The sequence below is a fragment of the Gallus gallus genome, chromosome 3 (assembly GCF_016699485.2).
Source record: "Gallus gallus isolate bGalGal1 chromosome 3, bGalGal1.mat.broiler.GRCg7b, whole genome shotgun sequence".
Taxonomy (NCBI): Eukaryota; Metazoa; Chordata; class Aves; order Galliformes; family Phasianidae; genus Gallus; species Gallus gallus.
In genome coordinates this window covers 25,603,147-25,628,853 of record NC_052534.1, presented here as the reverse complement: position 1 = coordinate 25,628,853, position 25,707 = coordinate 25,603,147, and the positions used below count along the sequence as shown (strand labels likewise).

Sequence of the window (25,707 nt, the reverse complement as noted above, 5' to 3'; positions counted from 1 at the left end):
GACCCTAAACAGGGGCTTCTGATGATTAGGGTATAAAATGAACTGTGAAATCCTATATGCCTAATATCCCTTCCTAATGCAAATCAAATTTGCTACTCTGCCAAGTAGTTTGATCCTGTAGAGCATGGAAACAAGGTAGTATGCAAGCAAGATCTTACATTCAAAAGATGAAATGTTGGCAGTTCTTCAGAATGACCCTTTAATGCTGGACACCCATGTATAAAGATGAATAATACAAAATCAAAGCTTACAATAGTCTCATTGTGCTCAAAGGGCAAAAGGAAAATGTATCAGTCATCAGGATGTGCCAAAGAGTAGGACTAAGATGCACCTTTTATTTTTGGACTGACTTTTAGATACAAGTCTTGGCTAAAACTTGGACGTCCAAATCTTGGAGTGAAGGAACTTATCACAGAAAACTACCACCACAATATGCCAGGTAGTCTATAACAGGAGCAGTCTCTAGGAGATAAAAAAACATCTTTTTTTTTTTTGGAGAGGTACTGAAGTTCTACTTATGGGCATTTACATAACTCATGTACTCCCTATGCATAGTTAGTGAGTGGAACCATCTTCCTGCAGCTCTACTCTACTACTTAGTTATCTACAGGGGAAAGAAAAAAAGAAAAAAGCTCAGTACAATATGAAGTTATTACTGAATGTGTTTCTTAGCATGTAAAAAATATTGAATTAACATTAAAACCCTTTTACCCACTTTGTAATATTTGTATGTAAATTGTTACAAGTGCATGATATGTTAAATCCATAATTGTCATATTTTGCTGAAGACTGCGTAGAATCAGTGAGGATTTTCTTTTGTCTAATATTGGAGAGGTGGTTCATGTTGGTGACATGAAGAAAATATAAAAAAGCAGTTTATCCATGTAAACATATAGCCCTCAGACTCTTGCCAAGGACAGCAAGACCTATTTTTATCTGGTGAATGAGTCCTGGTCCCATATGCTAAGAGTTGCTTTGGGAAGCTATACGTTACATATCTAACTTCTCCTAATTAAATTTAAATGCTACCTGAAATTTGATGCAAAGTAAACCATAATTTAGTGATTAAAACTTTGGTATACTGACTGGTTATGACAACCAGAAAGGACTGCTAAGAGATTAGGAAAAAGGGGGAGGGGATAGAGTTTAATCAGAACAAACACTAGCAAGAAACACAATTTTAATGGTTTTACAAAATCAATTTTCCAGTAATAGTGATATGTTATTTCAAAATTATTTTAAAGGATGGGAGAAAGTTTAACCATGTGACTTTATCTTTTTCAGTGGTCTTTCTTATTTGATATTGCAGGGATTGGATTTCACTGGGACACATCCCATTTCCACTGTAATTTGTAAACTAATGTTTCGTTTCTTCAGAAGGTATGTTCCCAAACAAGTGCTTGCCAGCGTTAAGAAGTTGCCTCTTGTCCAATTGTTTTCCAATTGTTTGATGGTATTAATGGGAGCAAAAAGAACATTCAAGATACCTTCTTGGTACTTCTCTGTATTTGGGGTAGTTGCTAAGAGAATGCCCTCACAGCTGAGAGAAAAATCTATTTGCATCCCATTCTGAATGGCAGGGTTGTAACTTGGAGAGGTGGCCCAGAGTTAGAAAATACTCATCATGATACTGCCCATATTCATGAGCAGAGGTGAACAACTACTTTTTAAGCACACCTAAAAATAAACCTTGCTTTCTGACAAAGACAGTCATTGATTGCTCCATGAGCTGAAAAAGGTTTTTTGAGTGACTCCTTGCTTCATTTCTACTCGGCTGTAAATTGGATTTGCTCGTTGATTTTCTTTTCTTTTTTGTTGTTTATTTATTTTGTGGGGTTTTTTTGGTTGTTTAGTTTTGTAAAGGGGAAGTATGGGAGAAAATGTATGTTTGGCCTGTATGTCTCAGCTGATGTGTAATCTCCATTAGCTGTTTTTGCTGGGATGGAGCTTTGGCACAAAGGGCGTAACCTCATGGACTCTGCTTATGCCTAGTCATTCCAGGACCAGTTGACTGCCAGTTTTCCAAAAGAAATGAGGAAATAGTTGTCTATAAATACATTCCTCCTTTATTTTGTGAGTTATTTACAAACCTGACTTATTTTCTTAGGTATTTCTGCAAAAATATGAGACAACTCTTTGTCAGTAGGTTGTCTGTAAGTAATCCACTGCTAGTGATCCAAAATTAAAATTGACTAGGTAAGAGCAATTCTCAGGATAATCTTTCTGATAAAAAGTCCTTCAAGTTAGAAATTTAGGAAACGATCTCTGATAATATCTTTCAAAATTTGCTTAACATAAGCAGATTTTATGAGCTGGCTTTTCTGAGAACACAAATAGTTTGAACAGAATCATAGCAGAAGAGTTTAAAATCATGAGCAAGTATTCATAGAACACTTTTATTTTTTCTTGGGGCAGTTGCCTGGTCTTGCTTTCCTAGGTGGTGGTTAACTGTCCATCCTCACCAAGAAACAGTACTGGAAACCTGCTGATTCTCTTTTCACAGTTCTTGGATATGCAATTTCACACATAGAAAAGAAAAATTGTGTGAAATGTTGTAACTGACATTGTCAGTCAGCAGGAAACCTGAAAAGAGATATTGAGATTGAGCTGTGAAAAGTGACAGTAGTGGAGCAGTACATTTTTATGTGATAGATAGAGCTGTAGGGCGCAGGTCATTGCAGCTTGCAAGGGGCAATCTTTGTGTTACTGATATCCCCAAGGCTGCAAAGGCTGAGTGCCATGCTTGGAGAGCTGACGGGCAATTTGCTAATATAGCAATCTGAACACAAGAAGAACCAGCATAAATGGGAGGGGCAAAAAACCACACAGAGTATATGTATTATACAGATGTATTGTACCCTTTTTTGCTTATTCAAGTAGCATACAGTGGATATTTGAAAAAAAAAAAAATGTTGTACACAAATCTAGGAAGTCACAAAGATTTTTAAATTGGAAAGTTTTACTTCTGAAAACTAACACTGTCTTATGTTAAATCACTCTTGTTTGATCAATAGCACTGCACAAATTCTACATCTGCATACTTTCTCAGGTTTTTTGCATGCACTAGACAGTAACTGTTAAAAACTGAAAGGGCTAGAAAGTACCTTCTCCCAAGTACCTTCCCATTTCAGGAGCAGCACTTAGAGAGCTTTTTGTTTCCTTTGTTGTTCTGTAGCTTTCTAAGTCTGAGGTATGAGGTGTACCTTTCCTAAATATTTCTCTCTGAATGTGTGACTCAAAGTTTGTATAAAAAGAAAATCATAATAATGGTAACAGTGAATAAAAAATAAAATCATGTTCAGCTTTAATGTGCAATTCAAATGAAATCATGTTGATTTTGTTTGATTTCTCTTTGCATCTTTTCATGTTTGAAAAGATGTTCATGTTTCACATTTGATATATGTCCCATTTTGTCACCATTAGAATAAAATATTTTGATTTTTTTCCTTTTCAAATTATTTTTCATTTTGAATATTTTGAACTCTAGTATGTAATAGATGATTACATTGCAAACACATTATGTTGCACTTAAAACTCGAGTCAGTGTGCAGTATTCCTGCCATTTTCCTTTACAAAGAATTTAGATATTTTCTGATTGGAAATGAAGACAAATTTGGAAACTTCAGGAACAGTTGGGGAAGGAAAAAAAAAATTGTCTGTTTTACTGTCCAGACTTGTCTGGACCACTTCCACAGATGGTGATGCCAAGTGGTTCATCAACCTCTTGCTCTGAAAGTATTGTTTCTACACTGCACTTCAGTCTATGACTTATGTTATTCCTGGCATTGTGCACTTCAATTTCTCCCATGCTGAATCTTTTATATTAGTATAGAATTAAGATAATAAGAATAATTGCTCCTTTTTAATAACACTTCATGTGTTTATGAACAGTCATATGCACAAGGATTATTTTCCAAATCATTGCTCATTTTTGTTGTTCTCTTCTGAGTTCTCCAATTAGTATGTATTTCTTTTTTTATTGTGGTGTTCGTAACAGCATGCAGTGCTCCAACTGAGGCTTATCAAGTGAAGTAGAGCAGAATAATTACTTCATTTCTTTTATGCGTGACATTCTTATTAATGTGACTCAATACAGAGCATTTGCCTTGTTTTGCCACAGTGTTGCATTGTTGATTCGTATTCAAATAATTAGTCACTGTAAATCCACATGCTGCTCTGCTGTGTAACTCTGTGCTCTAGGATGGGATATCCCACAGCTGTCAACAGGAGCACCCAGGAGCTGCAGTGAGGGTGTTGGACACTGTACAAAAGAGGGGCAGGTAAATGACTTTTCTTAACCAGACTGCTAAGCTCCATACTCATTTGTGATTACTGGTTTACAGTATTATAAGTATATTCCAGTTGTAAGTGATTTCAGACTGCTGTCTCCAGTGTATAATACCTCATCATTTGTCATGTTCCTTTTTCAAAAATGAGGATTCGCCCATTCTTTCCACTTACTTATTCTCCAGAAGATGTAGTAACTTTTTTTATAATGAAAACTACTTGTTTTTCTAAAAATCTTTCTGATAACTTCAGTGAGATCTGTACACTTGGGGTTGTTTTGCTATTTAAAGATACTCAGAAATAGATCAGACTTACTCCCCCCCCCCCCCCCCAAAAAAAAAAAATTGTCTAAAAATTGAATCTGTGAGTAGCATATCAAATTTGGATGCTTATACCTAAAGGATCTCCATTTCTTCCTGCCTTCTCTTCTGAGAAGAGTTGAAGTACTTACAGTGCTGTTTGAACCCAGGACATAGAGCTTGGAAAAAAAATGCAAGCCATTGTGTCATAGAATTTTTATCTGGCAATATTACAAGCCAGAATTTTCAAGCTGATTTGAAGAAAAACAAGGTGAAAAGTCTATTGGGTCACACTTGAAAATGTTAAGTATTTTAGAGTCGTTTCAAAATCCTGGAAATTAAGTACTTCACATCTACAAAGTTAACTGGTTTACTAAGTATAATGTCATTTATACAGTTTGCAAAGTCTGAATACACATACAATAGTAAGAAAACTGTACCAAAGCCATGTTAAAAGAATTTGATGTGTGGCAGATTTGAGTTAGTAGGTACAATGTGTTCTATGATTGGAAAGAAAAATGGCAGACACACTTTCAATGTGTTAGAAAGTAGATGAAGACTCCTCTGAGACCATGAATCCCAATGGAAACACTGCTGATCTAAAGATCATAGAAAGATAGAACCAGGTCACATGCTGATGCAAATGAGCATAGTTTTCTTGACATTGGTGGACCTACAGTGATTGATTCCAGATGAAGTGATGAGATGATTCGGATGTGCTATGCCCTCCTGAAAGGCTGTTGAGAGATGCTGAGATCAGTGCTGGGATTGCCTCACCAGAGGAAAATATGCAGAGTAACAATCTCTCCTTTAAAAAAATGTGAGAAGGAAGAAAGTAATAGTATCTCTCCCAGTGTTGATGGAAAAAGTAGGCTTTGGTGGAAAGAAAAATAGTTCAGTAGTCAAGATTTTGGAAGGAAGGCAGTAAAGACTTTTCCTAAGGAAAAGAGAGCACCAGAAAGCTTTAGATGTTCCCTGTTCTCACCATCTTCAGAACAGCTCTGTGTGTATTTACCCTTACTCTTCTTTAGGTGGTCACTGAGGTTTGACTCATTGAGTACTCCAGTGTGTTGGCCTGGGAGCAGGAGAAAGGATGGAGGATCTAAAGGCATCCTGGTTACAGCAGCAGCATGACTGAATCAGCTTTAATGACTGGCTGAAGCTAGCACTGTATCTATGCATCCAGCGTGGGCTGCAACAAGAGTGACAATTCAGGCAGAAGCTGGTTTGGGCTGAGTTTTATGGTGTTGTGGCTAGCAAAGTAGCTAAGCTAGCTCACCAATGCTCTCCCAAGTTATTTTTTGTCTTAACAATACAGGTAGGCCCAAGCATGATACCCTTCAGTGGTTCAAGAACTATCTAAAATATTTAAACATTTTGAGATGTTCTTCTTCTGGAAGTGAAAGTAAAAAGAAGACTGGCTCTGGAAGCCTCGCAACATTTGAAGTAAATCACTCCTTATGGCAGTATCAAAATCCGAAGATGCAGGGATTTTGAAGACTTATCTATGGATTCAATAAAATCTAAAAGCAGATGTTTAGTAACGTATTTTTCCTAGATCATCAGTAGCAGTATTTAGAGGCATTGCAGAGCTTTGACCATTGAATTCCTCATAGCGAGCTGCAACCTGCTGTAAGTACTGTTCTTGCATTTGTCTATCAAAAGAGAAAATATAAGACTATTTTCATTTCATACAAGACTATTAATATTGAAACCATTGACTAGTAGACTACTCAATTAAGGATATATTAACTAGGATACTTTATCTCACTCTTATTTTCAAGAGTCAACAATCCAAGTACAAGGAGACTAATGACTAAAAATTCAGCCTCTTCTGAACAACTGATGGAGTTCTGTTCCTGAGCTACCTCCTCCTCGATTCATTCAGCATGAATGGCAGATTCCTATATCGTGTCAAGTTTCAGATCACCATAGAAACAAACTAGGAGGCAGTTTCATTAATCATTTAGAGCACAAGAAGTCTAGGTCAGTCTGATTGCAGCATATAGAGTATCATCCTAGCGCCACATGGGACTCAGTTGATTTGAATTAAAAAAGATTAAGCTGCCCCTAGGACGCTCAGCATCATCAGTTTAAGTTCTCATGTAACAGTGGTCTCTGGAGCCACATGGATTAGGAGACTGAAGCTATGCATTTATTTTTCAGGGCTCAGTGAAACATTAGATGAGTGCAGGTGTCTGAGGGGAAAAAAGGACAAAGATCACATATAGTTTTTTAGACTTGTTGCTGTTCTTTTGAAACTGGAAACAATAACTCAGTTTTATTTCTCCAGTGACAGTTACCACTCTTTTTTGGCAATGCAGTGGTACATCTGTTACCCAATGTTTACAACTTAGATTTATAACAATTTCATACTAGGCACCCTAATTTTAGTGCAGAGCTGCAAGTTGGGCATAGAACAGTTTACATGAATGCTGACTATTTTTTTCATGATGGAGTAAAAAATGCACAAAATAAATACTGGTGACACTTTAGTTTTACTTGAATGAAGATTTATTGCTCCCAGGAAACTTACTTACAGGCAGCTACAAATCAACTTGACTATGAAATAGCTGTATATGTACACCACAAAATGAGCCCCCCCCTCCCAAAGTACTCACCTTATTTATGGGTCTTTCCAGTACTTCAAAGACCTTTAGTAACTTAGTCCAGACTGGTTTATTGCTTCTTAGAACTAAGACGTTTCAAGAGGAAAGTCGTAGGTTACAGTGTATTAGGACTCTCTCTTGGGCGGCTGAGAATCCCATGATGCTATATGAACTGTTGATCTAAAGCTTATTATAGCCTCACTTCCTACAGTATAATTCTTAAATCTTTTAAGTTATACAGTGCTGTCTTTAATCCTGAGCACTAAACCTTAAAGCAGAACTAGTTTTCTAATAACCAGAGTACCATCTGTGAGTAGATATAATTATGCTTTGTAAAAATACAGTTCACTTGCTTGCACAGGTGGTCCACGACCTATTTCAAATTATTTGAATTTTCAAAAAATGTTTTACATAGAAAAATCTGGGAGCGAAATCCACTGTCCCAGTATTCTTTGTGGAGGAAAAAAATGTATGTGGGTAGATGTATTCCACTTTACTCAAGAACCAGAACACCTCACCCTTTGTGTTTTTCCAATTTGCCCTTTCTGTGCGAGTTATCTGGGCTTTGATAGTATCAGTGTATCAGTGGTGAAGTCTCCTGTTATGTAACACATCTATGGACATGGAAATATAGTAAATACTTTTTTTTTTCCCCCCTGATATGTTGTCATTTTTAAACGTGTTATTCTAGGGATTTCCGGGGAAGAAATAACATTATGCTCTGGAAGTATTTTTAGATTTTTCTAGCACTGTGCAAACTGACTGATTATTCCCCTGGAAAGGGGAAAGTGAGTATTATCCCCACTTTGCACGAGCGGAAATTGATATGGAGTCACACTAAGCAACTTGCCTCAGGCCATGAAGGTAAACAGGGACCAACACTGTGGTGCTCCCATTCTCCTGCCCCGTGCCCTGCCCAGGCCCTGCTATTTACAGCTTGCTGTCAAATGCCCTTAAGGAAATGCAGAATACAGGAATTAAAGCAAACACATAACATTTTCTGCCTCCCATCAGGGCTTTGTGTTATCTAGTATTTATTGAGTGTCAGCATTATGCTGGTTGCTACACAAACATAAAAGAAAGCGTGGTCCCTATGCCAGAATGTATGTACGTTCTACTTTGTGTTGTCACCCAGATGTTTCCAACCAGGCTGCCTAGCTTTGCTGTCCCTTTCTGGTGCATGAGAGAGCTGAACTCACTAGTGCCAGGGGGGTAGCTGTGGCAGACAACCAGCAATGGTGAGGGGGTCCAGGCTGTGCATTTGCTGAGTTCCTGCAAACCACCTGGATGAGTGACTGTCACCACACCCACAGGGAACTGGTCTTTGTAAAAAGAGCCATGGGGCTGAAAAGCAGGGAATGACTTCTTTGAGCTGAATACATGTCCTCACCCTCCTGGGGAGCATGGGCAGACCTGTGAAGCCCCATTTTTCTCCCAGGCTCCTTCCACCTGGAGGAGGATGCAGTGAGTCTGCAATGATACACAAGTCCATGTGGGATCCCTGATCTCTTCTGCTGCTCAAAGCCACAAGGGAGGAGATATCTTCTGCGTAGCCTGTTTCCAACAGGTAGGTGTGTCAGTCTTGTTTTCTCATAACCACATAGGAAAATGTTTGTCATGACATATAATGCCTACAGCTAGTCTCCAAAACACTTCTTGGCATAAAATCAAAAAAAAAAAAAAAAAATTCACATTCACTCTGCTATTCAAAGGCAATTAAAAAATGTTTCTGACTAGTTACATCAGTGGAATTTTCTGTTAATTTCAGTGATAAAAAAGTCATATTCCTTCCTCATGTGGAGCTGAACAGAGCTACTAGAATGTTACCTGAGCGCTCATTGCCAGTATTTCACTGCTAGGCATCACCTATGCCTGACTTGGACAATAATTCAAAGATGATGAGGCATCAAAATGGATGTGAATCATTCTGTCAATCTTTTCTTCATTTAGCTATTAACCCGTAGCTCTGTTTGAATTTGGGTAGCCTGAGGTCAGAAAGAGAAGCGTCATTTTTCTTGTAAAACAAAAATACTGGACTAAGAAAAAGTGAGCTAATAAAAACAGAAAGGTAAATTTAAAGTCACTATTTAGAGTGCAGGAATTTGTCTAATCGTATTGCCCTGGAATATTATTACAAGCAATGCATTCTTGTTACCTGGAAGGAGATACATCTGGGAGAGAAATGATCTATTCTGTTTCTGTGTTCAACATATGGGCATGTATAATATAGGAATATCTGAATTCTACCAATGTTCACAGTTTATTGTCTGTGGAGAAATAATTGAGTTGCTTGAAAATTTCTGGTGAGAAGTATACTAATTTGAACTCAGATGAACGCAGTTCACCCAACTTAATCAGTCTGGGTTACAGAAAATATGGGTATGAAACAAATCTTTCTGCCCATACATAAATCAGTGTAAAATTATTGGTCATTTTTCCCCACATCTCTGCTAGTTGCTAGTAGCAAGCAGAGATTTACTGGAGGAATTAAAGAGGCTTCATTCCTCCCACCAGCAGCTGTTCGGCCCTGCAGCCTTCCTGCGTAGGGCAGACTGCACCAATCCTTGGTATGTATGACTCATAGGAAAGTAATAAAATCTTGAGGCTAGAAGAGACCTCAGGAAGGAGACCAGCTGATACAGAAGAGTTAGAGCAGCTCATGTGAGATCAGGATATAAGGAGCTGAAAGACACATGCAGGGGAAGCATCTGGGCAAGACATCCTGAGTGACAAAATTACTGGGACTCCTGCCCACGTGATCAACCCCTTGCATGGTCTGGAGCACTGCATGGTGATGGTCACCAGAGCAGTTCCCAAAGGGAGTTGTGCAGGTGACATAAAAGCCATATGCAAGAAATGCCAGCCTCTAGACTCAATGGTCAACTATGGATTGACCGAGCAGTTCAAGAAGTACATGGGCTCCACAGGTTTTCCAGGGACTGATTTTGTTTTCACTGCATCCCAGTAGCTGAGGCCCTGAACCAGAATTCAGAACTCTTCTTTCATTCTTGATATTTTACAAACCTAAATTCATGTATTCTTGGATTATGCCCACACTTCATTATAAATTGTAAGTGTTGTATGTGTATTTCCATTTTGTTAAGGTGATGTGCATTTGGGCAGCCGTCATGTCATGCCTGGAATGTGATGAAAACAAGAGGTCCTGACTGCTCACTACTGAGGAGCTCCCAGAGCACTTCTCACAGGAGCAGGGGTGTTAACCCTGATATCCTGGTCAAATTCCAACAAGGCTAATTATATCCCACTTACCTAAAACTCTGCCATGCTTTCCCTGCTTGCTGCAAGGTCTTGCTATGTGAAACAGGCTCTCTTCTGATCTTATTAAACACTATGGTCTTCCGCATCAGATGGGGATATATTTAGGGGACTGCTAAAGTTAGGTCTCAGGTTGATATATTTCTTGTCCAGCGCAGTAATGCTGGACGTAAACCGACATTGTTTGCAGAAAGAAGAGTCTGCATTGCAAGTGTAGTTAAGAACAGCCACTTGCAAGCAATGGTAATGGCCATAGTAACAGTATCCATTGAGTTCCTGTATCCGGCCTTCTGCCTGATGGAGATTAAGATCAGTGTGGGTGGGGGCTGAACACTGAACAAAAGTGTGGGGGAAGAGTGGCACAGGTGACTGTTCCCTGGCGGTGAGATCAAGGTGCCCAAGGGGGAGGCAGAAGGGGCTGTGCTTCTTTCTGAGTCTGCTTCAAGTGCACTACACTATATTGAGGATGCTTGTGACAGTGTAGCCATTGAAGACCCTATAGTATGTGAATTTCCTGAAGATCTCAGGCCTATGAAGTGGTACTAAGAGATTATTTTAGCTTTGCAAAGGTGCTGTGATATCAAGCAACGGGGAAAAAAATATGTGTTTATAGTTTTGACTAAAGAGTAAATTATCAAAGATGACATTGAAGTTGCCATATTGCATCTTATTATTTGTTTTTAAAGACTGTAGATGTGGTGTGTAATGCTGCTGAAATGGCCACATGATAATCCCAGTGAGGCTTTTTGCTTCTTGTTTAGAAATAAATATTTCCAGGAGGAAAACGAATCATGTAAATGCACCTCTTCCCCTTTATCTACTGGAATCTCATCTATCTCATTATCTTTTCGGTACAAGCTGCCACCAAAATATCTTCGAAATGAACAGATGTTACAGGTTTAGCTGGAATTGCCCAAAGCAGATGTAAGAGTGGATACCATTCTTACTGTTGTTTCTTATCTCTTTGCCTGCAAATCAAAGTTGCATCTTTGTCTGCAAAGGTTCCTGTTGATATGTGAGTCAGCAAAGCCATCTCCTTATAGCTCACCTTGTATGGCAGAGCCCTACATTCACAGATTTTCTTCTCCATGATACACATGCATGCGTATGCACGCAAACACACACACACACACATACACATATGTGTTTACACACATATTGTTAAGTTGTTGGTAGCACAGCGGTGCTGTTACCTAGTAGAATTATTTCAGATTGCTTCAAATTTTTAGTTGAATAGATGACAGTAGGATATGTATTAGATAAATTAAATGTGTTGGTGTTCACACAAGTATATGCACTTGAAGCTATTTTTGTTTTTTGAAGACAGGTGCCTTTAGCACAACTAGCAACCTTCAAAAATGTGAATAAGGGCACAGAGTCTTAAAAGCCTCTTCCTGTCTACTGTGTCTCCCCAGACAGGCTGAGGCCACATTAATGGAAAAAGCACAAAGTGAACAAGATGACCTAACAGATGCTACCAGGATGTACTGTACTTTTCCTAAGATAAATAAAGCCTGTCATTTTCAGCAGTATCAGCAAACCCCACATATTCTTTACAGTGTAATAAAATATAGCATTATAGTGTTCCAAATTGCTTTGTAAGTCCATATTCTTTTAACTATTATTGGTTCTCCTTATTCTGTTTAACATACTTAAATATTAATTACATGAGTATGGCATAAAATATCCATCAATCTAGCTCATTTTCACTGTCTTAAATGGGAGCTTAGAGTAAAAAAAAAAAACAGCATATAAAGTAAACTCTGAACTATTGCAATTTAGAACCTCAGATTTCAGACTTATAAGCTGCTTTTATTCAGCAGCAAAATTACTCCAAATGACTTTGAGTTTCTGTAAAAAAAAAGAAAAGAAAAAAAAAAAGAAAAAAACTGCAGCAACACTAAGGCACTCAATTTCTGCAAGGACTCACAGATTTATCATCTCAGAACTATAAAAGAGCTGGGGAAAAGAAACTCTCCCTTCACTAAAGATGAATTTGTATTTCTTTTTTTACTGTAGATAGGTTTGTACATCAGATGAATGAATCTTAAAATTTCTCTGAGGAGAGAAAGATTTCTCTCAGGTTAACAGATGCCACACCAGTTTGCTCAGACATGTGCAGCACACAAATTCTGGACAAAATTTCTGACTATTCTTGTTCCAGCAGAGCCAGTTTGCAGTTTCTCAAACCAATCAGCAAAGCAGAATTTTCCTACCCCTAGAGATAGGTTTTGTTTTGAAAGAAATCATTCTTGCAATGGAAGATGGCTTTGCACCCATCTTCCCTGCCTCTATCTAGCCTTTCTGTCCTTGAAACCTTGTCCTTTCCACAGAAGCACAGAGCTAGTTGTATAAACTGGCAGCTCATATCTATCTCTGTGTCCACATGGAAGTAGGTCATTTTTTGCTTTTTCTTAAAGACTGTTGCTTTCAGCAGCATTATTTTTTTTACAATCAGTATAGTGCTGCCTCCAGCACCTTGTTTCTGGGAGTGACAAGCTGCCCTAAGCCTAATAAATGCTCATAATGAGTGGTTATAGAAAAGTAGTTTCAAACAGGAGGTTCTTTCCATAGCAAAGACTCAGCTCTGCAGCGTGTCCTGCACAGCCTGAGCTATCCCATAATACTTGGACCATCATTAAGCCACTGAATGTTACAAAGGACTGTTAGCCAGAGGAGCTCATTGTTTCATATGAGTGCTTTTATATCATTTTTTTTTTCCTGTCTAACATAATTGTGTTATTATTCTTATGTATTTCTAATCCTATTTGAATCCTGTTCTGCTCTTGATCATTCCTGATCTCACCTGGAAAATGGGTAATTGTCACTGTTTGTCTTACTAGCAAGATATTTATCTAGGCTTTTCCAATTATCTGCTGATATTTCCCTTATGTAATGGGAAACATGAAGTCATCTGATACCAAAGTTTGAGTAAATCTAGTTCATGTTGAAATTGCCTCAAATGGTACCAGTGACAAAATCAAGATCATAGCATGCAATATTCTGCTGAGAGTTTAAAACAGCAATTTTGAAGAAGACATCTACATCCCAAGTTCTGGGTCAAGAAATAGAGCTATGTATATGCCATTTGAAGCATGAACCTCCACAGTGCATTACGATTCTTCCATCTTGATACAGGATGCTACCTGAGCTGTTCTACTGTATCAGATGAAAATCAATAAGGAATTGCAGATCTATAAAAGTAGACATCTGAGTGGTATAGAAGACTATAACATGGAACATGGATTCATTTTCAGTTTTGTCATGTTTCTCTTCTGTACTTCCATAATCAGAAATGCATTACTTCAACAGAATGCTTAAAAATTCATACATGTGACATAATGCTTCACTGAACTTTAAGATGTCAGTTTGGAAAAAGAAAGATGGAAAATTTGGACTTCATATTTTAAACAGTTTCCTTACAATAAACTTTTCTGGTCTGCTGAGTCTTGTCCCAAGTGGAATTGGTGAGATACATCCTCAAGAGGACAGTTAGACTGTTGAAAACACTTGGAAATATCTCTTGGCTATGTCTTATTTATAGAAGTCAACTGAGAGACATGTGGTGTTCTGTCGTATTGCTCTTCCAAGAGCCTCATATTTATTATTCTCAGTTGGCAAAAGTGTCCTTGTTTGAAGTTGTACAAGTTAATCTCTGCCAGTTTAGCCCAAGAACACAAGATCACTTTCAAACTGCTTTTCCATATTCCCGCTTTTAAAACATCACATTCATCACGTGATATGTCTTCTTTTCTGTAGATGTGTGACGTGCAAAGCAATTTAATGCAGCACATAGCATCTATGACATCAGAACCATTCCCTGCCAGCACTTTAACAAGATTCCATTTTGCATGTCCAGCTTCAGGACTTTCCGAGGGCTCTGTTGCTTTAAGATACAGAAGACTGGTTCAGACCTTCACAAGAAGCTGTCAGCAGAGTTTGCAATGTCCTGCAAGCCTTGAATTGCATGTAGGATTTTGTATTGGCTCAGTATTACTTACAGTGTTTTGCTGTTTGTGATTAGGTTTGCAGGAAGGCTGACTGCGGAGTTCTGATCTGGATTTCTCCAAAGTGTTTGGGTCTGTTCTGGGCTGCAGCATGCTGTAGTCAGCATTTGTTCATATCAACATCTGTAAAACATTTGGCATTACTTGAAAATATTAGTCACAATTGTAAAACTAATAAAAATCCTTCTTTCTTATTTTAACTATAAGGTGGTCATATATGCTGGGCACTCATCATTGATTTAGATGTTATCTCTCTGCTAGTAACATTTTTGCTGTGCTTGCTCCAAAGGCTGCATTTTTGATCTGGGAGCAATTCTCAGCTAAGAAAATTCATTCAACTGAAGCTCTGTGCCAGAACTTGGAGGACTTGCAGTTGATTTACATCCAGGTGCTCTATACCAATTTGTACCAATTCTCAAACCTCTCTGACAAAATCCACAGTAGATTTTCAGCATGCCCTAATAAGCAGCACTTTCTTATGCAAAGGGAGGCTCCTCAGATGATCACTCAGACTATAATAAAGATGAGGACTTTGTATAGATATTTTAAACACTCTAAATGAAAGGTATTAGCAAAGTGTTGTGAAATAAGGGCTTCACTATATGAATTACTTACCTCTGAAATGCAGTGTTATTGTAGCAAATTAACTAAATCCAGAGGCACTTTCCCCTGCAGATATATGCCTACAGTTGTGTCTAAATGCAATGCAGGATGAATAAAGTCCTGAGTGCCATGTGGTAAAAAGCACTTTTCATGTGGCATAAGCACTTCAACCCATGAATTTGCAATTAAAATGAATTTCAAGAGGCATTTTACTGAGATTACGTAATGTATTTGTTAAGTATATGCCAAATATTCACTGCTCATTGGGCTTTCTGAGTCAGAAAATTCTGTGTATACTTTCCTTTACTATGGACTAAATAAGGAGCAACCACTTCTTATCTGCTGCGGCTTGAAACAGAGTCAGATATTATGATTTGGCAACTTGTCATGCTGAAACAACTCAGTCATACAGCCACAGCCTGAGGGTGTATACCGCCATAACTGGAATTTGCTGACGAATTATGAGAACACCCCTCATATGGACACCGCTCATGCTTCAGACTAAAATATACAACACAATTTATATATGACAGCATATATATGACATGCTTTTGCATAGTCTTGCTACGTTTTCCAAAATGTCTCAATTTTTGGGTTACAGACTGTGACCCACTTCAAGTTCTTGCTGGGTAAAGCCAGAAGTTCTCTTTGTGTGTGTGTAATCTTGTAAAAATTGATTCACATTGGCCTGTTTCAACTTCAGAAGTCAGTCAGCAGGAATGGCACCTCTAGTTCCCAGGAAGCAGAGAAGAGCTGATGCTGTGTCCTTGAAAATTTGCCCTGTATGCCCATCAGTGATGGTGCGTGGCTGTGCTGAGCGCTTCAGTAACAGAGCTTTTTTCCCAAGTATGGCTATGATGTCTTTGTTTATAGAATACTTTTCTAAACCAGGTTCAGCATCATGCCTACAAAATTAGTAATCACATTTTTGGCAAGTATTAGGTCATACTATCTGCAGATTGTTCATAGCTTGTTTAGGACTAAATAAAATTTGCTCTTTGTTCTGAGATTAGTTTTCACTTCTACTTGGGCAGAGCTTCAGCTTTCTCATTTATCTGCCAAATGTCACTTCACTGAGTCTATCCTCCCACCCAAAAGAGGAAGCTCCTTCAAAGCTACATTTGCTGGACTTGGAAAATAACATCTAAGGCTCCCTTAAATAATGACCATAAAGAATACTTCCGAGATAGCAGACATTAGTATGATGATATTAGTATCAACCTCAGCTCTTTTGTTATTCTTGTGTTTTGAAGAGCCTCAGGGAGGATTGTAGGCACACCTTTTTCACTGGTGTCTTTTGTTGGCTGACCTGAAGGTAGAAGGTGCCCTATCGGGCTATAGTGAGTTTGTCTGGGGCTCTTCATTCCATCTGCTCTACTACTCTGCTAAGCGTTCCCATTCCTCAATAGATGTGTACAAGCAGCACTCTGGGCTAGCTGTCACTCACTCGCTTTCTGAATGCAGAGAAGAAAAGGAGCAAATGAGGAGAGAACAGTGAGTGGGAATCGTTTCCCTGCCTTCCTGCCCTTGTCAGGCACACATTAATTGTGACAGTGGTTTGAACATCAAAGAATGTAGACATGAGAAGTAAAGATGTGAGCCGACAGAAAGAGAGAAAGAGGAAAGAATAGGTGTGGTGTTACAAGAGGAGGTGTGTGGTAGATCTAAGGGCTTAACTTCCATGAGGTAATTATAGAAGCATAAACAATAAATCAGACTTTATCTGGCAAACCTTTGACCATACAAAAAAAGGAAGATACATCAGTGGGATTATAGGATCTAGCTCTGTAAGGCATGGGTTATAGCCATGCAGTTTTGGGCCCTCGGTTTCTCTTTGAGCAGCTTGATAGCAAGGCATGCATCAAAACTGTTACTGAAAACATGCTGTGGGTTTCTTGTATCTTCAGCTGAAGGAGAAAGCTGTTACTGATTACTGGCTACGCTGGTTGTATTTCAGGGCTGGTCTTGTGTGGTGGTTTTCTTTTCAGCTCTGAAGTCAGTTAGCTGTGTGATAACCTCCTTCTTCCCCACCAGGGAAGATCTCCAAGAGTCCACTTCTGTGACAGATCTGTGCAGTGGAAAGAACTAAGGTGGGAACAAAGGCTCTCCTTCTTTCCTTTTCCGCACCCCTATCCCCTTCTCCTCCATTTCTGCAGCACCAGAATGAAAATCAGGCTCCTTCACCCCTTCATGCATACTGCAAAATCTGTATCACCATTGTCTAATCAACAAAATGATTTGTAAAGATTTCACTTTACCTTTGATCTTGCAAAATGAGAGTAGCTTTAAGAAAAGCCAGATACTTTAAAGATCACCACATGGTTTTAATAGCATTTTCTACTTTGTTTCATAACTTGAATGAACAAGATATGAACAGTATTCCTATTGTCACCACATTTCACTGTGTTATCACGTTTGCTAATATTTCCTAGTTAAAAAAAATTTGGCAGCTATTATGAAGCTGATGTAACTTAATATCTGCTTCTAGCTCCATCAGTAGAGCCTGTTCCAAAGCTTACTGAAGCTGCTAGAAACTTGCTCTCTGGCTTCAGTCAGTTTGAGATCTGAAGTACAGAAAGGGAAATGACATGCTCGGAAGGTTTCCCACCTTTCAGATCCCATTTCTTTTCCCTCTTCAGCTATGCAAAAGCTCTCACCACATTGCAGAGCACAGTGTGGTTTGGATGCTGTATGCACATATGTGAACATGATGGGTTTATGGGTGTATTTTTGCTGACAAACTGAAATCATGGGAGAAAGAGAGAGGAAGTACTTTGTTTCAGATTTGAAGTTACATTTTTGAATTGTAAATAGAGTTTCTGAGAAGTTAAACAAAAATAAAGATGTTTTCATTTCTTTGCCACTGAAAATGCACAGAATAAAAATTGAGAGGAGGAGTGGAGAAAGATGACATCCTGGACTCTTCCGTTTTGTTTTCTCCCCATTACTGCCATGCTCCTTCACTTGCATGACAGGGGTGAGTCTAAACTAGTGCACAGATTGCTCTTCCACTTCATAGCCAGGCAGCTGCTTCCTGCCCTGATAACTAATTTCATTTATTTCCTTTTCAGAAGACGGCCTGCCCTGGGTGGCAATTACAGTTGGTTAATTTTGGCACAATGTGATTAAAAGCAGATTGATATAAATCACTGAACAGTGTAGCTTATGAAAATGCAAGTTAAAGTAGCGCCCCAACCACAGTGCTGTCATGAGAGAAGCTGAAAGCCAGATGTTGGTCTAATCATGATAGAAATAATCTAGTAGCAGACTTTATCCTCTGGAGCTTGAAAGCCTTACCTAATGGTTTTTGTCAGCCAGATACCTCAGTGTTGCAATACATATTGAATGTTTTAGAGGATCACAAGTTGGTTTGTTTTCTTGGCTTATAGATGGATATTCTGGGAGTAGCTTTGTGTACACGATCTGCGGGAGCCCCAGGTGAAAAGCACCTAGTAGGGGATAAGAGACATTCTGAGTATCTAAGGTGTCCAAGTGTCTTGGACACTCAAAATCTTACCTTATTTTAAAGTAACCTATGTGTGGTTGTGTCATTAGAATAATGAACAAATAATGAGTGCTTCTGGAATCACCAGAGGTAGATATATGTGTGTACACTGAGTGTAATTAAAACTGCAAACAGATCCTTCCTGCATCTCACTGCATTTATCAAGGAAAAACTACATTAATTGAAAATAGTGCCTGTAAGTTAAAGTCTTTATTTTTGGATCAGCAGAGATGTGATAGGATGAGTTCACCTTAAGTTAAATGTGAATGCCCCGATTACAAGCTTGTTTCAGGCTCTGTATGGCTTAAAATGTGAGCCTGTTCTGGCTACTGTGCACCCATAGGTGATCTCTGCAGGCTGAAGAATAAGTGTGGGGGCTCCTGAGCCAGCATCCTGCCCAACACTTTCATCTGGCATGCTGTCATCTCCTCTGAGAGGCCCTGCATGATATTGAGGTGACACAAGGTGCAGCTAGGGAGAGATGAAGCTATGGTCCACAATGACACAGTTCATATGTACTAACAGACACCATGTGCTACTGCTATCAGTTTTCATACCAGATTATTCACTGGGCTCTGCAATAAGAAAATGATAGAAAAGCCATTAATTTGGCTGGTGATTAAGCTGGACAAGGAAACCCTATAAAGACCAACATCTGCTTTCTAAAATAGAATAGTCCAGATGGAAGGGACCTACTAAGGTCATCAAGTCCAGCTACTGTGGATGGCATAAAAACATTTGGTTCAGGGACAATTTATGCCCTCCAAAAATGTCTTTTTTCTAGGGACAAACCCTCCACTTCTTTCAAAGGTATTTTGCACCTGGTATGTGCAGTCTACATTTTATAACATTTTTAACAAAAGAAAAATGTAAGAAGAGGGAACTGCTTCTTTGTTTTGCTTGAGACTTGTGCCAGAACAGTCTCTAAGGAATTGACGGTGCCCTGATCAGATAGAAATAAATCATGGGGACACTATTTTATATCCTTATGTGTCTCTGTGCAAATGCATTTGGAGATGGTGATGTGAATGTGAAAAAATAACATTTGTGGAGATATGGAAATGAAGAGGGAGGAAAAAAGAGGAAAAGAGAAGGGGAGCAAGCTGCTGAGAGCACAGCCACTCAGCCAGCTACCTGCATCAGACAGTGACCAAAGCCTCTGCCCAAGACAGTCTTTGTATTCTATGATATGAATTTTCTTCAACAGTAGAGCACAATTTTCCTGAACTCTCTTTTTCTTTTCCTACCAAAAAGGATGTTTTGGAGAATCTTTGCTGACTGTCACATTGCAATTACTGCAGTGCGGATGGCAAAGTTTGTGGGAAGGAGGAATACTGAAGAAGAGTTAAAAATTAAGGCAACTTGTTTGGGTTTTTCGTTGTTGTTTTTATATATAACATATGCAGATCTGTTGAGGTTTTTTTTTTTTCTTCATTTTAAGAAAAGCTTCAAAATTAGGATAGAAAAATGATTTTTTTCTCATTCCCAGTCTTTTGTTTTAAGCATCTGTGCTTTGTTTTAATCATGGATGTGCATGATCAAGAAATTACACTGAGATCTGCTCCCATTCCATGGAACACTCAGAGCAAAACCTCTATGGTTCTTCAGAGTAACCTTCTCTTGCACTGGGCTTCACATCATATACTACTTAAATCTGAGCACACACACTTTCAGAGTCAAGGCTTTACAAGGTCTGGACTGTTTCTTTCTTTGATGAATAGTATATGGTGCCAAAATTTGCCAGATCCTGCCTGTACAAAACAGGGGCTTAGAATTAACATTGTATGTGTTTAATGGCAGAAAAAAAAAAACAGACTTGGTCTTCTGGTGGAAGGGAGTCTTATGCACAACAGTATCTCTGGATTGTATTTGTTGCTTTCACAGACATAATGACTTTTCCATGTGTTTGCTGCTGCTGAAATTGCCATTAAAAGAACTACGTTGATGGTATCAAATTCTTGTACTTTTGTGGTAACCTTGTTCAAACAAAGCAAGAAACTTCACGCTTTTTCAGAAGCTGTACCCTTGACACAAAGAGATACGGAAAAATAGAGAAAGGTGATGAGCTATTCTCAAATCGAGAATATCTAAGCCAGTAACTTAATGCTGGCTTAACACTGTTTTGTTTGTCCTTATTCCCCTGTAATCAGAGAAGACTGCAGATTCCTAGAAATCCATCAGTATGGCTCATTGCTGGTATGGCACAGTGGTGGCACTATGCAAGATTTCCAACAGTGCCAACCATGTGTTGTGTGTCTGTTCAGCAGAAGCACTGGTGGGACAGTAAAATGCTTGCTTGAGTCAAGATAATGTCAGTTGCTTATGCTCCTTAAAAATCTACTGGTGCTAAGAAAATGTTGCTCTAATCATCTGAACGTTGCTGCTTTGAAAAAGTATGAATATGAAATCCCACATATGTGATAATGATTTTGAGAAAGCAATGATCACTGCAACTAAAGCATTTGCATCTGTTAAAAGCACAGCTTGCTCTTTCACTTGTGTCAAAGCTGCTGGCACAGAATTCAAAGTACTGGATTGGCAACTCTATCAGGAAGCAAGTGCAGCACAAAGCCATAATAGCTGTCTTGGTTTGCTTTTGTTATCTAAAAAATTTCAAGTGCTTTGGATAACATAAGGTGCCATATAACTATGGAAGCTGTTGGGCAGCAGCTTGACAACCATATGCCTATATCTATAATGTATGCACAGCCTCATCTTTAACTACATGTTTTCCTTTAGCAGCTGTGGCAACAGTGGTGAGTTCAAACAATTCCCACACAGTGAAAATGCAGCTGGAGGCAACGGCTTCTCTGCTGAGGGCACAGAAGACACAAGCACTCCGGTCACTTAAAGACTTTCAGAGGGGCCAAAGTAACCTCAGCGCTTACTGTCTGATCTATGCCAACTGTGTTGCAAAGATTCCCATCCTAACATTAACCAGCTCACTGTGAAGTCATGCACAGTGCAGAAAGGCAGGGATATTGGAGGTCAGTTCAGCACCGTGGTGAAGCAGCACTCCTGCTCCTGGTGCTGGTGCTAATGCATGTGGGTCACCAGGGCTATCTCTGCACTGCTGCCAGGGTTAAGCCAGTTCATGGTTCTCTGCACCTGTGGAGTAAACCTTTTTTTTTTTTCTGAAAACTCCTTTTTTGCCTTTCTCAGACAGTGAACATGGAAGAACTGAGACAGTATGGGAGCAGCTGCAAAGGGTATCCAAGCTCAGCTAGGAGAAGGTATGTGTGGCTGGCCATGAGGGTGAAGAAAATTCAGGCAACTTTCTTTTGGAAAGGACAAGCAAAGTCTCTCCATGTCAGAAATTTAGAGGTTTATTCTGTATGTTGCCTTGTGTTTCATGTAATAAAATCCAGACCACATACAGCACCAAATCCTGCAGTTGTCATTGTCTTAGAAGTCCTATTCAAAGGTTAACTAACCACTAGGTGTTCCCCTGACAAAGATAAAATCTTTGTGTTCCAAACTTTCTGAAGAGTCTTTCATTACAATAAACATCTCCTGCCCAGTAGCTGAGGCTTGTTGAGTATAAAGAGCCTTTGTCAGGGATGGAGCACAGCAGAGCTTCCTGAGGATTTCTTTCCACTCTAAAACTGAGGTGGGTCTGTCCTCCCCACTCATTTTAATTTGTTCATTTTTTCCTAGGAAACAAGTATTGCTCTGGTTTTCATTTTCCACAGGCTGCTTGAGTATCTTGGAGTCTGGAGCTGAGGGGAAAGGAAAGGTTGTTATCCTTAGTGGTGTTGCCTTTTATCATCAATACTGGCTGCTAGTATAGAAGAGTAGTATACCAGCCAAGGGTATAGCAGTCACTGCTACACATGTAGACCATGAGGACTGCTCAGCAACAGAGGCTGTGCAGGACTTGCGATGTGTTCCCCACTTCTCTCTGAAATACTTCATAGTACATCTGGAATACATGTTTTCACTTTTAAAATCTGTCCTTTTACAAATAAAATAGTGTGGAATCTGCCCAGATAATTCTCATTGTAGCAGCACTAGTATTGCTTCATTGTTAATCTCTTTTCAGCTGTGGCAATTGTTACTCCTCTCCTCTCCTCTCCTCTCCTCTCCTCTCCTCTCCTCTCCTCTCCTCTCCTCTCCTCTCCTCTCCTCTCCTCTCCTCTCCTCTCCTCTCCTCTCCTCTCCTCTCCTCTCCTCTCCTCTCCTCTCCTCTCCTCTCCTCTCCTCTCCTCTCTCTCTTCTTTCCCTCTCCCTCTGTTGCTCATGAAGCTCACAGCTTGGTTTAGAGCTACCAACCTTGGGGATAGGAAAGCACATCTCTGTAGCCTGGAACAAAGTATCTAAGTCCTGTAGGAGGCTAGTTTAGACATGCTTCTAGAGGTGGCTACCTCAGACATTGTTTAATCTCCCCAGAAGGCACAGAGGATCCCCATCCTACCAGGCGGCTGGTTCACGTGCATCTTTCCTCAGGTGCCAGTTTGTCCTTGAGATTTCTATATGAATGTTACAGAAACTACTTCAGTTTCGCTTAAGTGCTTACATCACAGATATGATTGTTTCTAACAGTGCACAAGAAGAGATCTCTCACAAAAATAAAAGACCTGAAAAGGTGTATTTTTATAAACTGGTTTGCAGAAATAAAAGAAAAGAGCACCCTATAAATCCATCTAAAAGACATCATAGTAGTAATGCAACTTCACTGTTTTCCAACTACTTTGAGATTGAATTGGGCTTTTGGCAATTTAATAACTTGAGCAAACAACTCTAAACTAGTCTTAGCTTTCTCCCCCACACACACTTCTTTAAATAAAGTTTAACTTGTAATATGGAATGTGAATTGTTTGGACTGTTAAATCATTCCAACTCAAAACCCACTCATCATACATGTGTTGAAAGAAGAATATATTTTAGTACTGCGGCAGACTTTGAGTACAGTAGAGCAACAGTCTTCAATCAACTGGACTTTCTTTCCAGAAATAGAAAATGAAAGCATAAGTGCCATATACATTTTTAAATGATTTATCTAAATTCAAAGAACTAACTTTTTTTGTGACTGATTATAACTGCGTATATGAATGGCTATGGATAACAGGTTTCTTTTGCTTTTCAAAATGATATATAACAAAGTCCCATGCAGAGACCTTCTATTTACACATCTGTTCAGCACCTGCCCATAATTACTTAGTTAGTTTTTATTATTAGGCTTGTCACCATATTAATTTAGCAGTACATTCAAATTGATTGTAATTGCAAATTTCCTGAAAAATCTTGGTTTCTGCAAGTATTTAATTAAACTGATATCCTAAATTAAAAATAATTGTGTAACTGTACTCCACTACAATAACACATGCATACTTCTCTCTACATAGAAAATGGGTATTTCACATAATTCATACAATATGTGGATTAATATTGTACAATTAAAGGTCAGTTTCCACTGGAAAAGGAGGAATAATTAACTTCAATATTTAGAAACCTGACATATTTCAATTAAGCAAGCAATTTGTCACAAACTTCATAAATCAAGTTATCAAGGAACAAGTTAATAATGGTTATAATAAATAGAGATGATGAAAAATAAGCCTATTCTTTTTTGTGGCATAATTTTGCTTGAGAAAATGGTTTATATAAAAAGCTTTCCATGACTTCTAGGTCATGAGATCATATCTAGCATCACTCAATAACTAGTGACATTTATTTCCATCTAATGATTGTTTGGAGATCTGTGAAACGATTGCTTGCCTCTGCTGAATAGTCCACTCACACATATAAACACTGTGAAAATCTCGTATTTGTTGTTGAAAACACATTCGAAACTTCTACAGTACCTCATCTGAAGGACAGTCAGATACTGTCAGTTCAAGCTACTAGAACAATAGCCCAAAACATGCTGCCCAGGAGCCCGAAACTCACCTTGTTGTTGTTTTCTTTTTCCCAGTCCTTCTGCAAGCCCATGGAGGCTGATATTGCCTAGGAGGGGAAAGAAAGATAGGTGAACTGACAGAAAAATAGCAAGATTTTGGTCAAATGCCTGCTGGCTTCTTTTCAATAGTTTCATCAAATTCACAGCTTTTCTACAGAACATTTAGTTTCCATGAGCGAGCCTTTTCTGTTGGGAAATTTCCAAAATGTTTGACCTGACGCTGCTCATGCTTATCTTTAAGTAAACTGCAGAATCTGTTTTTCACAATGGCTGAGTTAATCCATTCAGAAATGCTAATGCCAATGAATACATATCCACTGAGTAGCAACGTTATGATCAGGATTTCGAACTCACATAATTCAAAGAAAATATGAAACAGACTTCTGATTTGATCCACTATGGCTATAAGAAGTGAGTATGAAATACTGCTCCAAGCTCTGCTCCAAATCATTCAAAGTCCAGTAGTTGCTCTCAGGATTTGATTTGAACTCTTACCTACAAGTTTGTCAGTATTAACTGTGTTCAGGTTTTTTTCCACGAGATTGGGATAAATAGCAAATAGTTAATGATATTCCCTATGCAATATACATTCCTAATTTCAGATCTACTCTCAGTACCACCTTCTGAGGATGTTACTGATATTACAAACAGCAGGGAAAAAATAGATTTACATGCTATTTAAATGATCATGCTCCAAAGAGAATGGCTACATAAGTTTTCATTTTCTGACATTGCCCGATTCAATTCCTTGAGTATATCCACAAGAAAAAATTCACTGAAATTTAAGGACATCCATATAGGATAATAGGTTCATGACTAAAGTTTCCAGGTGTGTATCTAGAGAATCACTGATGGATATGTAAAATGGGATGGAAAAGGGCGAAGAGAGTTTGCTTTCCAATATAGAGGCTCACCTTTTTTCTAATCCTTCACCGGCACTCATCAGCATTTCTCCAAATGCAACATCAAGTTGGAAAGAAACAGAAAAAAAAATATTACCCTGCCTTGCAGTATTCTGTCTTCTCCAACTCTGTTATGTTCATAACACAAGCATAAATTTGAGCCTTCATTTTAGTATCCTAATCCTAAGACAAGATCCCAAGATCCCCAAAAATAAGCTATCTCCATTCTGCCTTACTTACCTTTGTGAAAATAGGGCAGATAGAACTCTGTTGGAGAAAAAAAAATAATGCAATTTACTCTTCAAGTAACACTATTTCCT

The 25,707-nt window shown here is 38.7% G+C and overlaps 1 long non-coding RNA gene across 1 annotated transcript in view; it reads left to right on the top strand.

Annotated features, from left to right (window-relative positions):
- The window catches only part of LOC101751111, a 57,591-nt gene extending 34,930 nt beyond the window's left edge, over window positions 1-22,661 (top strand). Inside the window, exons 7-8 of the long non-coding RNA XR_006938813.1 lie at window positions 4,201-17,171; window positions 17,959-22,661. This is a non-coding gene — a long non-coding RNA (uncharacterized LOC101751111). The remainder of the gene's footprint in view (window positions 1-4,200; window positions 17,172-17,958) is intronic.
- Window positions 22,662-25,707: the final 3,046 nt, after the last annotated feature.